We start from the raw sequence: 14,581 nt of genomic DNA on the forward strand, positions 1-14,581 counted from the left end.
TGCAAAAGACCGAGTCATAGAAATGAAAAGATATATTTTCAAAGACACATCTGATAAAAAAATTGTTACCTAAAATATACAAAGAAAAACTCAAGTAGAACAAAACAACTTAACTTAAAGATGGTCCAAAGAACTTAAAAAACACCTCACCAAAAATATCATAGCTACAAATAAGCATGTAAAACAATGCTCCCCATCATATATCATCAGGGAAACTCAGGTTAAAAGAATAGCTATGGTATGAGCAATAGATGCGAGATAGCACTACATATGTATTAGAGTGGCCAAAATTCAGAACGTTGACAACACCAAATGCTGGCAAGTGTGCTAGGCTAAAGAAACTCTCAGTGACTGCTAGTGGGACTGTGAAATAATCCATCCAGCCACTTTGAGACACAGTTCATCAGTTTCATACAAAAACTAAACACATTTTTGCCATATAACCCAGCAAATCATGTTCCCTGTTATTTAGTTAAAGTAAGTGAAATCTCAGGTACACACAAAAATTTTCACACAGATGTTTATAAAAGATTTACTCATAATAGCTAAAACTTGGGAGCAGTCAAGATGTTCTTTAGGAGGTGAATAAATAAACTGGTAATCCATACAACGCAAAATCCTTCAATGCTATGAACAAATTCGGTATAAAATCATAGAAAAACATGGAAAAACTTTGAATAAATTACTAAGTGAAAGAAACCCATCTGAAAATGCCATGTACTGTATTATTCTAATTTTAGGACATTCTGAAGAAAGCAAAACTATGGAAATAGGAAAAATTAGTGCTTTCCAGAGATTACAGGTAGTGTGTACACATAGGTAGTGTGTACACATAGGCTGTGTGCAAAGGACTTTTAGGGTAGTGAAACTGCTCCATCTGCTAACACAATGGTGTGTACATGCAATTTCACTTTGTCAAATCCACTCAATGTACAAGACTTTGGGTTTGGGATGATAATGATGTGTCAATGAAGACCCATCTGTTGTAACAAATGTACCACTCTGTTGAGGGATGGTGGTCAAGGGGGGCCTGTGCATGTTGGGGGGATGGGGCAAGGGGAATTTGAGGAACCTCCGCACCTTCTCATTTTGCTGTGACTTTCAGACTTAAAAACAGAGTTTAAAAAATAAAAATGTGGCAGTGATTGCATCTAATCAAAAAGATTGTCATTCCTGTTACAACTGAACTCTTCTTACTATATTTACAACAAATCAGGGAAAAGAAAGTGATTTATCCTGGTTGTGACATTGATACATATCACAAGTGACCCAGTTCACCTCAGAAATAGAGCCTCAGAAACTTCTCTCAGTAAGACATTTTACAGAGTAGATTTAGAAGATCCAACACCCCAAGGCAAACCTCAGAAGCTCAGAAAGTGTCAAGAAAGGTAGACTTTCAGGCTTCAAATCCTTGGTGTTTTCTACTAATCATTTCCATGACAGAAGATGTGGGAACAGCAATATACAGCTCCAAGTGCCTGTTGCTGGTGTTTAACCTGCAGAATGATCTGTCCTTTGAGGCCAGAATCCTTTGACTTCTTCCCCTGGTGGAAATTTCGTGTTTCTCTTTGTGAAAGATAATTCAATCTTATTTTCCTTGCTTTTCCTCAAAGGTTGCTGTAGAACACACACACACACACACACACACACACACACACAATTATAAGGATGTCTTTTCACATTAGCCTCTATCTAGCACTGACATGCAGAGCTCCCATGACTGATGATGCATAAAAACTGATCCCAAGTCTGGGAACAAAGTAGATTCTTCTGGCTCTCTCTCCCCACCTGTGACAACCTCTGACTCGTCACTCCACCCTCGAAAGAAAATGCGTACTTAGCCTGCCTGGAAGACTGCAGCCTGATGGGTTATAAAGAAGAAAAGAAAAATCACAGCCTACAGACAGGTCTTGAGCGTCACCACCCCACTCTCTGTCAGTAAAACCCTAGGGTGGGAACCAATTCCCAGCTGCAAATCCCAGAGCCCAGGGCCAGGGAGATGCAGGCCCAGGGAAGCTGCCTGGCTCCAGAACCACTCCCTCAGCTCCAGGCCTTGGCCCTAGGTCTCCACCTCCCTCCTCCTGGAGTTTTTCTTCGGCTCAAGCCACAAAGTGGCTTCTCGGAAATGTTACCAGATTCTGCTGAACAGGAAGCAAGGAAGGGGATAATGAGGGCAGGAAAGGGCTCTTCTGGCTGCGGGACGCACAGGCGCGCGCACACGCACACGCACACGCCCCACCCAGGGAAGTGACCCCGCAGTTTTGGCGACCCTTTCTCTGCCCGATACTAGCTCCCAGGGCCGAGACTGCAGCATCCCCTCCCCGCACCGAAGCTCGCTCCCCGCCCTGCGCAGCCCGCAGGGTGGAGCAAGGGAGCGAGGGGTGGGGACCCGGGGCGGAGGGCGGGTGGAGGGAGAGAGAGGCGCGGCTGCCCGCGGAGGGCGGGGTCGTCGTCTCCCTGGGCGCGCCCCGGAAGGCGCGGCGCAGTCCTGTGCAGCCCTCGCCCCACGCTGCTGCCGCGGCCGTCTGCTTCGAGTTGCGCGGGTTCCGCGGGCCAGGGCTGGGATAGCCTGGGTACAAGCGGTTGGCGGTGGCAGGCGTCTGCCGAGCAACAGGATCCCAGTAAAAAAGAAAAGACGCAGTATCTGAGAGCCTGCGAGCGGGGACCGCTTCCCCGCGCCCGGGCGCTGTGTCCTGGGGTCGGATCCTGCAGGTGCCCTGGGTGGGCACGGTCGGTGGGCAAGGTCGCAGGTAAGTGCGTCGCTTTTCTCGTTCTCCTCTGGTGTGGCGGGAAGGGGAGCTACTAACCTCGCCCTAGTACTCGCTTAAGCTGCCACACCCACCTGTGTCCCTTTCCAGTACCTTGGTTCGGTATCTCGCCACCTGGGAAGTGCGGGAAGGAAGCTGGCGGGGTGATTTCCGCAATGAGGGGAACAGAAGCTGGAAAGCACCTGTTTCGATAACAAAGCTGCTCCTGCGCTGGTTTTGACTCTGTGGGTTTGTTACCAGATTCTGGATATGAGCAGGAGAGGTAGCCTTAGGCAGTGCTTTGTCTTTCTTTCGGTCTACCCTCGGGAAGCTATTAGATGGATTTCAGCACCAGGGTCAGCTCATAATGCTTTACTACCCCCCGCCCCCCAAAAGCATGTTCCACGCGGCGCGCAGCCTGGGCGTACCCGGCACTACCTGTGGGAGAGAAGGATGTCCGCGTCCTTCAAGGGCGGACAGACACAAATAATAGTCAGCCTCGCCTCGGCCCTCCTTCTCAACGCAGTGCGTTTTCTTCAAGCAAATAAGCGGTGCACAGCAAAATTCAGATAAGGTTTAGAATCGTTTTAACGTTTTATCTGTTTCAACTGAAACTTCCATGCACTTTTAGGGAGAAACAAAAGTACATTTGTTCCTTACTGAAAGACCAAAGAACAAAGAAAGATGATCAAATTAATACTTTAATGGCAGATTTGTGATAATAGTCATAAATTCAACACACAATTTTAAGTGTTTACAAAAAGTTTTAGCATTCATAATAAACTACACCTCCTCCTCTGACAGTAAGAGCAATTTTCATGAGCCAGAACCTTAAGGGAATGTTGAAAAAGTTTATTTCAGTACGATAAAGATCAAATCAACAAAAGTTTAAAGAAAGAATAGATTTTCAGTGAAAGAGTGAATGTAGTTTTGGAAAGTGTAATTCTTTTTAGAAAGACTTTCAATATTCTTCCCTATTTCTTGTTCCCTGAGGACAGAAGAAAGTTTTTTTAATTCCTGTTTTTTGTTTTTTATTTTGGTTACTTTAAATATATTTTTATTATTCTGTTTTATTATCAGTAAAACCTGTTTATATGTTATTTGCAAACCAAATTCAGTTATTAAATTGCCTAGTTCACTGAAAGTCTCTGAATTCTTATCACATGGAGTATAAAGCACCAAACCTAAAATTTACTTTCTTCAAACAAGTAAGTTGCATTTATTAAAAAACATTATTGTTTAAAAGCCAGTTTTATCTGCTCTCTAGATTTAGGATTCAGATTGAGTAGCTCGTTCAAAGCAAAATGCTACAGAAAATATGGCATTTGATATAATGGAGGACATTTAGGTAACTGACAGTAGTTTAGCTAAAGATACTGTTTTTATTTTTAAATTTTTTAAAAATTTTTTTACATATTGTAGGTGTTTGAAGGAAGGTTTCCTGGTAGAAGTAAAACATTGTATGGTCACTGAACACAGTAAAATATTTGATGGAGGCTTTCATAGTGCAGTTATGGGCTCGCAGGGTACCTGATGCTTCTACACAAGAAAGCTGAGTCAGTTCTGGCTCCGTGCCAGTAGCAACCCTGTGCCTTCTTATTTCCCTAGGCCCACGGGAATCATGGGAGCCATCCTGTGGTGATGTTTCTGTGCTTTTGCTACTTGTTGCTGAGGCGAATTTTGGCAGCAAAGGAAATATATATTTAGAGGAAGAATCAGCGAGGTTCTATTCACCTTATTTAATATCTCTAACCCAATTCCTCTGTTGCAAGGAAAAAAAAATTTTGCATTTGAACAGTTAATAAAAACTTATATTTATGCAAATTCTCTTCCCATTAGATATGCAAATGACTGAAATAGTATGACACTTTCCTAAGACACATTGGTCATGTCTTATAAAGGAGCTAAATTTTATTAACATAATGGAATCTTTCTAGATATCCTGATGGTGATAATTTACTATTTTCCCTAAAACTGTCTCACACTCTTCACAATCTGAGTAAATGGCTCCACCATCCACCCAGTGATGAAGCTACCTTTCCCTTACTGTCTCTTCTTCATGGCCCCATATAGGTCCATCAAGCCTTCTTTCCTGAATATATCTTGATTCTATTGTACTTCTCATTACATCTCTTCCATCCGCCTTTCTAGATCTACACTTCCACCAAGTGAATTTATGTCATTATCATGATTTGCCTGGAGTCCACTACAACCATCACATTAGTCCCTCTACTTCCATAATTCATTTCTCAGTAATTCATGCTTGCATGTAGAGCAATATTATCAACTCTCTTTTAAGAGCATTCCTTGGCCCATGACTGCATTAAAAAATGAGTAAACACTGAAACGCAAAGATTGGTTAACACTGACTGCAAATTCCTTCCTGTAACACATAGCAACCTTGCTCCTCTCCAGCCTCAACAGATCCTATCTTCCCCTCATTTACATGCTCCTGCCACACTGGTCTCTTACTGCCTAGAACACAAGAAGCGATGTCCTGTCTATAAGGCTTCCCCACATGCTGTCCCCAGTGCTGGCCTACTGCCCTCCTCTCTTTGAATGGCTGGCTCAAACTGCATCTTAGCTCAAGTGTCTGTGTCTCAGAGGGATTATTCTGCATCGCCTTGTCATACAGCTTGTCTCCCTTTAGTCTTGATCTTGGTATATTTCTGTTCCTTCACAGCACTTACTATAGCATCTAGTATCTTGCAGTTTTGCCTGTCAAATGCTCCAAAGGATCCCATATTATGTCTCTGTTGTTAACTCAGCTTCCAGAATAGCATCTGACATGAAGTAGTAGGAGTTTTGTAGATATGTATGTAAAGAAGTACAAAGACATGAGTTATTTCACCATAGCACTCATCAATACTGGATATTTATATATTTTGTAATTCAATTTTTTAATTCTTTGAACATTCAGTATGATTACAACCCTGTGCTAAGATTAGTTCTCATTTCTCAGAAGTATCAGCAAGCGACGAGAATTCAAATATAAGTAAAGTATAATGTATTCTTAGGAAGATAGTGACCACTACTGTATTAAAGTATATTTTAAGAAAAAAATGTAGAGCATAAACTAATGTAATTTTGGTATGAGTGACTACAAGTTTACAATATTGACATTACTAGGTTTAAGTCTATATCTTTTGCCAACAACTTGAGGATCACTCACTAACCACTAAATTTACATTTATTTCCTAATACATATGGATACTAGAGTAAGCCCAGTTGATGAAAGCTTGGTCAAGTGAAGCCAGTGCCATAGATTGAGTGTCCACCTGACCCTGGTATTTACTCCAGTTACAAGGGACAAATGTCTCACAAACAGTGAGACTCAGTGGGAAATGTGGGTTGTGAAGACCCATCACCATTCTTAGGATGCAGGCTTCAAAATTTATACTGGTTAGTGATAATATAATAAACTATATGTAATATGTTCCTAATATTTACATATATATTTTTACTATCTGCATAGTTTTGTAGCAGTAAACCTCCTTACCCTTTCATTTTCTATGATTGTACTAAAAGATATTAAAAATACAAATAGTTCTTTTGTAATATTTGGTTTAAACATTGGCTTTCAATGAGGAAGCAATTTTAGAGTAATGATTTTTTTGATTTAGTATGTGGCCAATCATGTTGTGTTCTTTTTGTTGATGTTGTATTTGTTGCTTTGGTTAAAAATTTGGTAATTGTGTTTCATCTTAAAGGACTAAATTCTTTCATGAATTGTCACTAGGGATTTTGTTAAATTTGTTATTAAGATGGCACAGGGTGGTTGTTGTGAAATATTGCAGTATATTTGTGTACTAATTGGAGTTTCTCCAGTCCACCTATTACAAATAGGCTAATTTATTTTGCACAAAAGCATAGTGACATATCTCTTATATAGAGTTAGATAACCACTTGAGAAGGCAAGGTAATAATAAAATAGACTTCATAAGATTTTATGAAAGTAATTTTTATATAAAGATGTATGAGAAAGAGCTCAGCAGAATACTTTTGTGGAAAATGAGCAAATGGTTTTGGTGGCCTGCCATCATACAAAATGAAATTTCTTCATTGAAAGTTTTGCTTACACTCTCTTGTCTGCATTGCTGGAAGGAAATGGCTTTAGGCAATAGGGAAGGCCATCAGTTCTTGGCAGCTGAGTGGAATGAAGTTTGGACAACTGTAGCTCTTATAGGAAAAATGCCAGGCCATGGTAAAGACAGGAGGGAAGGGGGAATGCCTTGAACAATAAACAGTAAACATAATCTGCCATGAGCAAATTTGACATGACATTATGTTTAGAATTAAATTTTCTGTACCTTTTTATATCTTTGTATATCTTTTATCACTGTTGAGAAAATAGTTTTTTCCTTTTCTTCCTTTAAAACAAAATTCACTGTTAAGAGGAACACATGCTGTCATTGCTTCTTTAATATGGAAAATGAAATACCTTTGAGTTTTTAAACAGATACAACAGGGAGCCAAAAAAGTCATATAGTGTTGTTAAATCACATCACTACTTTAATTGTAATTTCATTGTTATTTGTTTTTTGATTTCCTTTCATTGTGTCAAGTGTTTGAGAAACTGCTATTATTGATCATGAATTTCTTTAATTGTCTCCATGGTTTTTTTACAAAGCTTTCTGAACCATTTATCAAAATACAATTAACTAATTCTGCCTATAATTTTTCATTTGGAGATTTAGAGGGTGGAGTTACATTTACACTGTCATTAATTTAATATCCTGCACTGCCACAAATACCTTTTTTATTCATTTTTTTCTCTATCTTCTGTCTTTTTTCTGACATTATTAGCATTTATATACATGCCAATAATACTCTACTTTCAGGTCAAATTATAGTACAAAAATTAAAAAGCTGGGCTTCTAAAGAACCATTAATAATATTATACTGGTGCACCAAAGTATAAATACAACAAATTTCCACAAAGATTTTAAATGAAATTTTGTATATGTTGTATGTTGAACTAGATCTCATAGTGTGGCTGGAGGTTCTTAAAAATTAGGAGTTATTTCACTGTAGTGTGTGGCAACGTTGAATAATTGCTCATTTTATACTGTATATTTTAAAACCCTCAAGATTAGTTTAAAATATATTATCTTTTCAAGGTCACTATTTTAGAAATTAAAAACAAAATAAAGATAGTATTCAATTCTATCTATACAAAAAAATAAAACAGGGAAAATGAGAGAATGTTATACATGGAATGGCTGACAAATATGGTGAATGTTTAAATTTTAAAAACTGACTACAGTAAAAGATGTATTACCAAGAACAATGTGCGTGAAGCAAGGGATATTATTTTGAAGGGATTAATGGCAATTTATCTTTCATTATTTTAATATTTTTTAAAATTAAAGATTGTAGTTCTTGATCATTAATTGAATATTTATGACAGTTTCTTCCAAATAAAAACATTACGGTGTGTCCTCATCCACCGTTTTCTCCAGGTCTGGCCCCCTGGGACTTCTTACTCTTCCCCAAAATCAAAATGACTGTGAAAGTTAAACATTATTGACTCAAAGACTCACAGAAAAGGACTTCCAGAATAGCTTTAGAAAGTGGCAAGAAGGGTGAGAAGAGTGTGTTCAAACTGCGGGGTTGTATTTTGATGGGAGTTAAAATCAATGCATGTTTTACTGTAACAAATTTAAAAAAGAACTAAATATCTATAGTGTTTCTCTCTTATGTGGTATGATAATAAAATACAATATTTTACACACTATACTCCACTAAACGACTGTTCCTTCAGTTCCAAAGGACAGTGCTTCCTGTTGGGCTTAGAGTAAGGAAAAGTATGCTATCTATCAGTAATTTTGAATAGGCATAGACTTTCATTGGTAAATTATGCATTCACTTTCTCTCCATGAAGTCACAGAATTTACTTTCCTTGGGGTAAATAGAATGGGGTCCATTTTTATAAATGATCCTTTCACAGCAAAAATAGTACAGAGTTGAGGTGGTATTTTTGTTTCCTTCTTAACATAACACATATATGCACTATTCAAACTTGGGTTACGGTAATTCAGGGATGAGCAGGGAAGTAGTAGTTCTTAAAAACCTAGGGGATAACCGGATAGACTTCCAGAAGTGAACATTTAGAGAATGGCAATGGAAACAAGTACCTTTTAAACATTAACGTTCACATTACATGTCTACTGTACTTCTGTATTTCTGAGAACTATTTTTATGAAGGTCTAAAGAGAAAGAGAAATAAATTTGTGTTCAAATTAATGCAGAGATAAAATATTTTTCCAGATAGTTCTGTTGATCAACATGTGATCTTAGTCATATATTAATTTCTCAAATGCAGTTTTACTATCTGAAAAATTGGTAATATGTACTTCTAAGGACTGATTTTAATGTCTCACAAATGATAACTTGGTGTTCAAAACAATGCTACACAGATGAATATGACTAGCCTAATGTGTTATAACAAAAATATATTACAATTATATTTTGAATATAGATGGTACTATTTATAAAGTTTTCTTTGTTACTTTTACCTTTGATCCTATTTAAATAGATACTGATACTGTTGTTTATCTTATTTTTAAAGATAGTTAAAACTATGTCTTTTACCTAGGTTGATTCCATTTTGTATACTTCATAACATTCTATTGGTCTTCAGTTATCTGCCATTTCCAAAATTTTATAGTAGATGTTGAAAGATCATCAGTAATAAAAGAGAAAAGAGTATCCAAAGCTGGAAAGTTAAGTGTCCATCCCTGCTGCAGTGTGCTTTTTTAACCTGATCTATCAGAATTCTGCATTGACACAGAAAAGTTTAGTGGAGGAGCTGACTTGCTGGATGCTTAGAGTACCTTATAACAAGTGCTATCACTCTGTGTGTGTGTGCTTGTGTGTGTGTGTGTACCTGGGACTGAACCAAAAGCCTTCACACTGAGCTGCATCTCCAGCCTTATGTATGCATTTACTTAATTTTTACTTTTGAGACATGGCCTCAGTCTCACAAAGTTGCTAAATTATTTGGCCTGGGCTCTAACTTGTAATCTCCACACCTCCTAGAGTGCTGGGATTTCATGCATGTGCCATCATCAGCTAATATCTACTTCTAGAGGAAAAAAGGTTTTAAAAGTATATCAGAAATTTCTCATCTATATTATTTCAGTAATTCACTCATCAGGATTATAGCTTTGCATTTTTCAATAAGCAAATAAATTCTCTGAACATGAGAGAATTATTTACCAAAATCTCCATTAACCTTCCTTATTTTTATTACTTGTATGTTAATAAAAATCAGAATTTTGCAAAGTAAGTAATCAAGTAAAGGTAGCTTAGTAGATTTATTTGTTGTCTTCTTCAGAAACCCACAATTCTTCTTCATTTATGGAGAACAATAGACCATGTGTTGCAAGAGACGGTCATGGGTAGTATTAAAAAGGTAAAACATGAGTAAGGAAAATAGAGATGGCAAAATTTACACCTTGCTAGTAATGCTGAGAGTGATAAGATCAACTCAGTTATCTCAGGCTTTGTGCACGCAAGCAGAACACGCAAGCAGAACATGCAGGCTTTTTTAAAGGCTCCCTTGAAATCACCACAGCCTCACATTTAGTGGAGGACACTGTGGTGCAGACAGTATTTAAACTTTCCAAAGCCCCACAGTGATTGCTAAACATTGAACAATGTACACATTTCCTTTATTTCACTTTAGTTGTGTATGTATTTAGTATTTCTAGTTTTTTGAGACAAGATATTGCTATGCAGTCCAGGTGGGCCTTCAACTAATGGTTATCTTCCTGCCTTAACCTCCTAAATGCTGGATTTATAGGTATGTGCCACAATGCCTAGCTGTACCTTTCTCCTAAAGGAAAGAAAATCATATATATATATATATATATATACCCATATGCACACAAATATGATATATTTATCTGATTATATATAATACATTTTTATGTACAGTCCCAGTAATACACTTGAATTTATCCAAAAAGATATACCCAGTTTTTATGTTACCAAGTAATACAAAGCTTTTAACCGATAATGGAGGTAAAATAATGTATATTTGCAATCTAATATAGTGAATCATGAAACTACAATACCTGAGAATTTAAAAAGATTGATGATTGTTTAAATGTTCAGTCTATGTGCTGATTGCAATGGGAAGTAGGTATGAGAAGCCAATTGTAGGGTGAAGACATAACAAGTGCAGCTGCATACTGATAACATATTTAAGGTCGCTTGAGAAATGGAGTGAGGTTGTGTCAGTGGCCCAGGGATGCCACTGTACTACTCTGATTCGGATTTGCCAACACTAGAATATTTTCTTTGTTTTAATAGGAAAGAACTAAAACCAGAAGAAGGACTTTCCCAAGATAGGCAAGAGATGAAGAGAGGGAATTGGTGTTATTAAGAGAGATATGAATGTACAATGTGTAGGGTGAAGTTCATTCTGAAGTGGAGAAGAAACAAGCAATGCAATCACTTATTTGAGATCTTGAGTATTAGGAGGAGAAGGAGAAGTAGAGGAAGCCAAGTGACTTTGTGCAGAATAAAGATAAAGAGTAGGGCAGTGCTCCTCTAGTATTATTGTCCTAGAAATTAAGAATTTAGACATTCTTAGAGGAAAGTAAACATTTACTGTATCACAAATTGATGCAAGTATAACCTGGATCAAAAGACTTTGTCTCACAGTCAGTTATATATGTAAATTAAAGTGTTTCTTTAATATTAGTAGTTCAAGAAATTTAGCTTTAAGGGTTTAAAAATATCTTTGGAAAATAAATTTATTTTACATCATCCTTGCAATATTTTTATATGCAAATAACTTTTCTAACATTTACTGCTCAATTAGATACTGTACTTCAAGTGAGATATAAAATGGGAAATGGGGCCCCTGGAGTCTATGATTTATCTGTGATTGTGAGTTGATAGTTTGTTTACTAGACTTTTAAAGTTCTATCAAAACCATACCACATGTCACTTTATATTTAGTAGGATAGTTATTATAAGATTATACATGTCTCTCTCTCTCTCTCTGTCTCTCTCTCTCTCTGTCTCTCTCTGTGTGTGTGTGTGTGTGTGTGTGTGTGTGTTTGTGTGTGCATGTGTGTGTGTGTTGGGTAAGGATGTGAAGAAATTGAAATTCCTGAGTGTAGTTGATTAGGATATAGAATGATGTATACCCTATTGAACAGAGCATGCAGACAATTCAAAAAGTTAAAAACAGAAGGTTGAAAAGGAAGCTTAGTGCTACAAATCTTGCTTTACATGCACTGGTCCCTGGGTTTGATCCCAGCACCTTCCCCAAAATTAAGTCAATAAAAAATAGACTTCCCATATTATTTAGCTCTATTCCTAGGTACACAAAGCAAATAAAATCAGAATCTCAAAAAGATATTTGCATCCCTGTGATAATACAAAATTAATCTAAAGGGAAATGGAAAAAGAAAATGCAATATATACATTTCATAGAATATGAAGGAAATGATACATTCATGTCAACATGGATGAACCTAAAAGACAGGCTACCTGAAAAATGTCAGTTAAAGAAGGATGAATGTTGCGTGGTTATGATTACTGAACAAATTTTAAGTGGTCAAACTTAATTAAAACAAATTAAAATGGTGGTTTACAAAGCAGGAAAGGAGAGAGAAATTAGTTATTTTTAATAATTATAAAATTAGTTATATGAAATGGATAAGTTTTAGGTATCTACTGTAAAATATAGCATCTCTAGGTAACAATGCGGTGTTATGCACTTGAAATGGATTGGGAGGGTAGGTGCCATGTTAAATATTCTAATTAAAAAAAAACAGCAAAAGACCACAAGAACATTTTTGAAGTTGATGAGAGTATTTTGTGCTTATGCACACCTATCATCAGAGTTATATGCATAGTGTTTTGTTATATACCAATTATGTTACAAGATCTGTTTTAAAGATAGAAATCTGTTTTAAAGATAGAATCTGTTTTAAAGATAGAAATCATATCTTATTCACAGTAACATTCTTTGGGACTTTATATGCAAATTTTTTTTTTTTTTTTTGGTACCTAGACCTTGTGCTTGGCAGGTGATTGTGGCACTGAGCTATATCTCTGGCCCCTTTTTTTCTTTGTTTTTTTATATGCAGATTTTCTTAATGCATAATTTAAATATATGATGTATATTTATTTACAACTGTGGGCCTAATTGTATTAAAAATTTATTATTTTCACTGAAATATGTTTTTTAAGAATGTAGTGGAACAAATTAAACACACTTTGGTAACTTTGTTTAGCTTTTTGTCACCAGTACATCTTAGCACTTCTTTTCAGCCAGTTTGGGTTCAGCAATTCTGGATGGCAATATTTAGCCTTCATTTCACAATAGTCAAAGTATTTAATATGTACTCCAGTTGGTGCATTAAAAAGGCTGAAACCCAAATCCTTTCCTAAAGTGAAGGCTATATCTTGGAGGATCTGCTTTAAAAGACTGCTAGATAAGGAAAAAAAAGAGCTAATTTCAATTGATTTGTCTTGGGCTGGTGCTCAGTCATTAAGCCCCATCTGGTTGGGCTCCAAAAATGTGTAGGTCAGGAGTTGGCATCCAGGTTGGCAATGGTGCCATTGAGGTTTGTGGGGAGGGAAGCCCTGGCAGATATCCCAAGGGGAGTGGTGAAGGGAGGCTGCGTCTCCCGCAGGCAACTCCAAAGAAGGCTCAGCATTACAGTTCTTTTCATTGTTTCCTGGAATGTAAAAGCATTCTTCTTCCTTCCCTCTTCTTTTATTCCCTCTCTTCCTTCCTTCAGTACATGCACTGAGGAGCTGCTTAAGCATTGTTATTACAGATACTGTACACATAGCTGCAAACAAAACATGGAAATTTGAGGCTAATTTTGTTTTTCTTATGGTTCTTTACTTTTAGGTTATTAGTACATGTGTGTATTACATAATGTCTACATTCTTTGTGGGAACTGGTTATGTGTGTATAACATATCTTAATTTCTTTTTTTTAAATCTCCTTTCTCTTTTCTCCTTTCCTCTTCCACCCATCCTCGAGGCTAATTTTGAAAGAGAGACATTTTGGAAGAAGCCTGCATGTCCATCAGCAAATTCACGGACAAATAAAATGTGATATTTGTACACCATGGAGTACTACTCTGCCATAAAGAATATAAACTGAGTCATTTGCTGTAAAAATGGATGCACCTTGAGATCAGGATGTTAAGTGAAATAAATCAGGCACATGAGATGAAATATTACAATGATTGCTCTTGTATGAGAAACCCAAAATATAAATAAAGAGCAAAATAAAAGATAAATACTAGGAAATAGTAAGGTAGGTCTTCTGCAAAAGGGAGGGGGACCAAGAAAGAAGGGGATAAAACAAGAAATAAGATGTCTTTTGTGCATGTGGAATGTAATCATCATGTACTGCAAACGTGTACTAATTGAAAAGGGAAAAGGTTGATTAAAATATTTACCACTCCCCATCGTTGTATTATAAGAAATAGTATAAAGAAAAATGAGACAGGACAGAGAGAATTGAAAGAAGGGGATATTAATAAGAATAGTGAGAAAAATGCTCTAAGAAGCCGTTTTTGAACAGAGATATTGAAGTGGTTCGGTGGGGAGAGACCTGACTGTAGGTGCCTGGAAAGTTATTACAGTCGGGAGGAACAGTAATTGCAAAAACCCTAAGGCATATAGGATATGTTTACCAAGCAGCACTACATCTAATTTGGCAGACATGCAGAGTAAATTGCAAAAGATGCCTCCTTCTCTTAATTTTGTAAAGATTACTAACCCTGTGCAGAGTTCTGTATGGCAATGATTAGCATAAGACAAACTTTGGAAGGGCTGACTGTGGTTTA

General features: G+C 37.0%; 1 protein-coding gene across 1 annotated transcript in view; it reads left to right on the forward strand.

Moving 5' to 3' along the window:
- The first annotated feature begins 2,671 nt into the window (after positions 1-2,671).
- Scn9a (sodium channel, voltage gated, type IX alpha subunit) overlaps positions 2,672-14,581 on the forward strand; it is a 159,414-nt gene continuing 147,504 nt past the window's right edge. Inside the window, exon 1 of the mRNA XM_005393289.2 lies at positions 2,672-2,750. The gene's annotated coding sequence lies outside the window, so the exon portion shown is untranslated. The remainder of the gene's footprint in view (positions 2,751-14,581) is intronic.

Source organism: Chinchilla lanigera, unplaced genomic scaffold (assembly GCF_000276665.1).
Source record: "Chinchilla lanigera isolate Chin_1 unplaced genomic scaffold, ChiLan1.0 scaffold00048, whole genome shotgun sequence".
Lineage (NCBI taxonomy): Eukaryota > Metazoa > Chordata > Mammalia > Rodentia > Chinchillidae > Chinchilla > Chinchilla lanigera.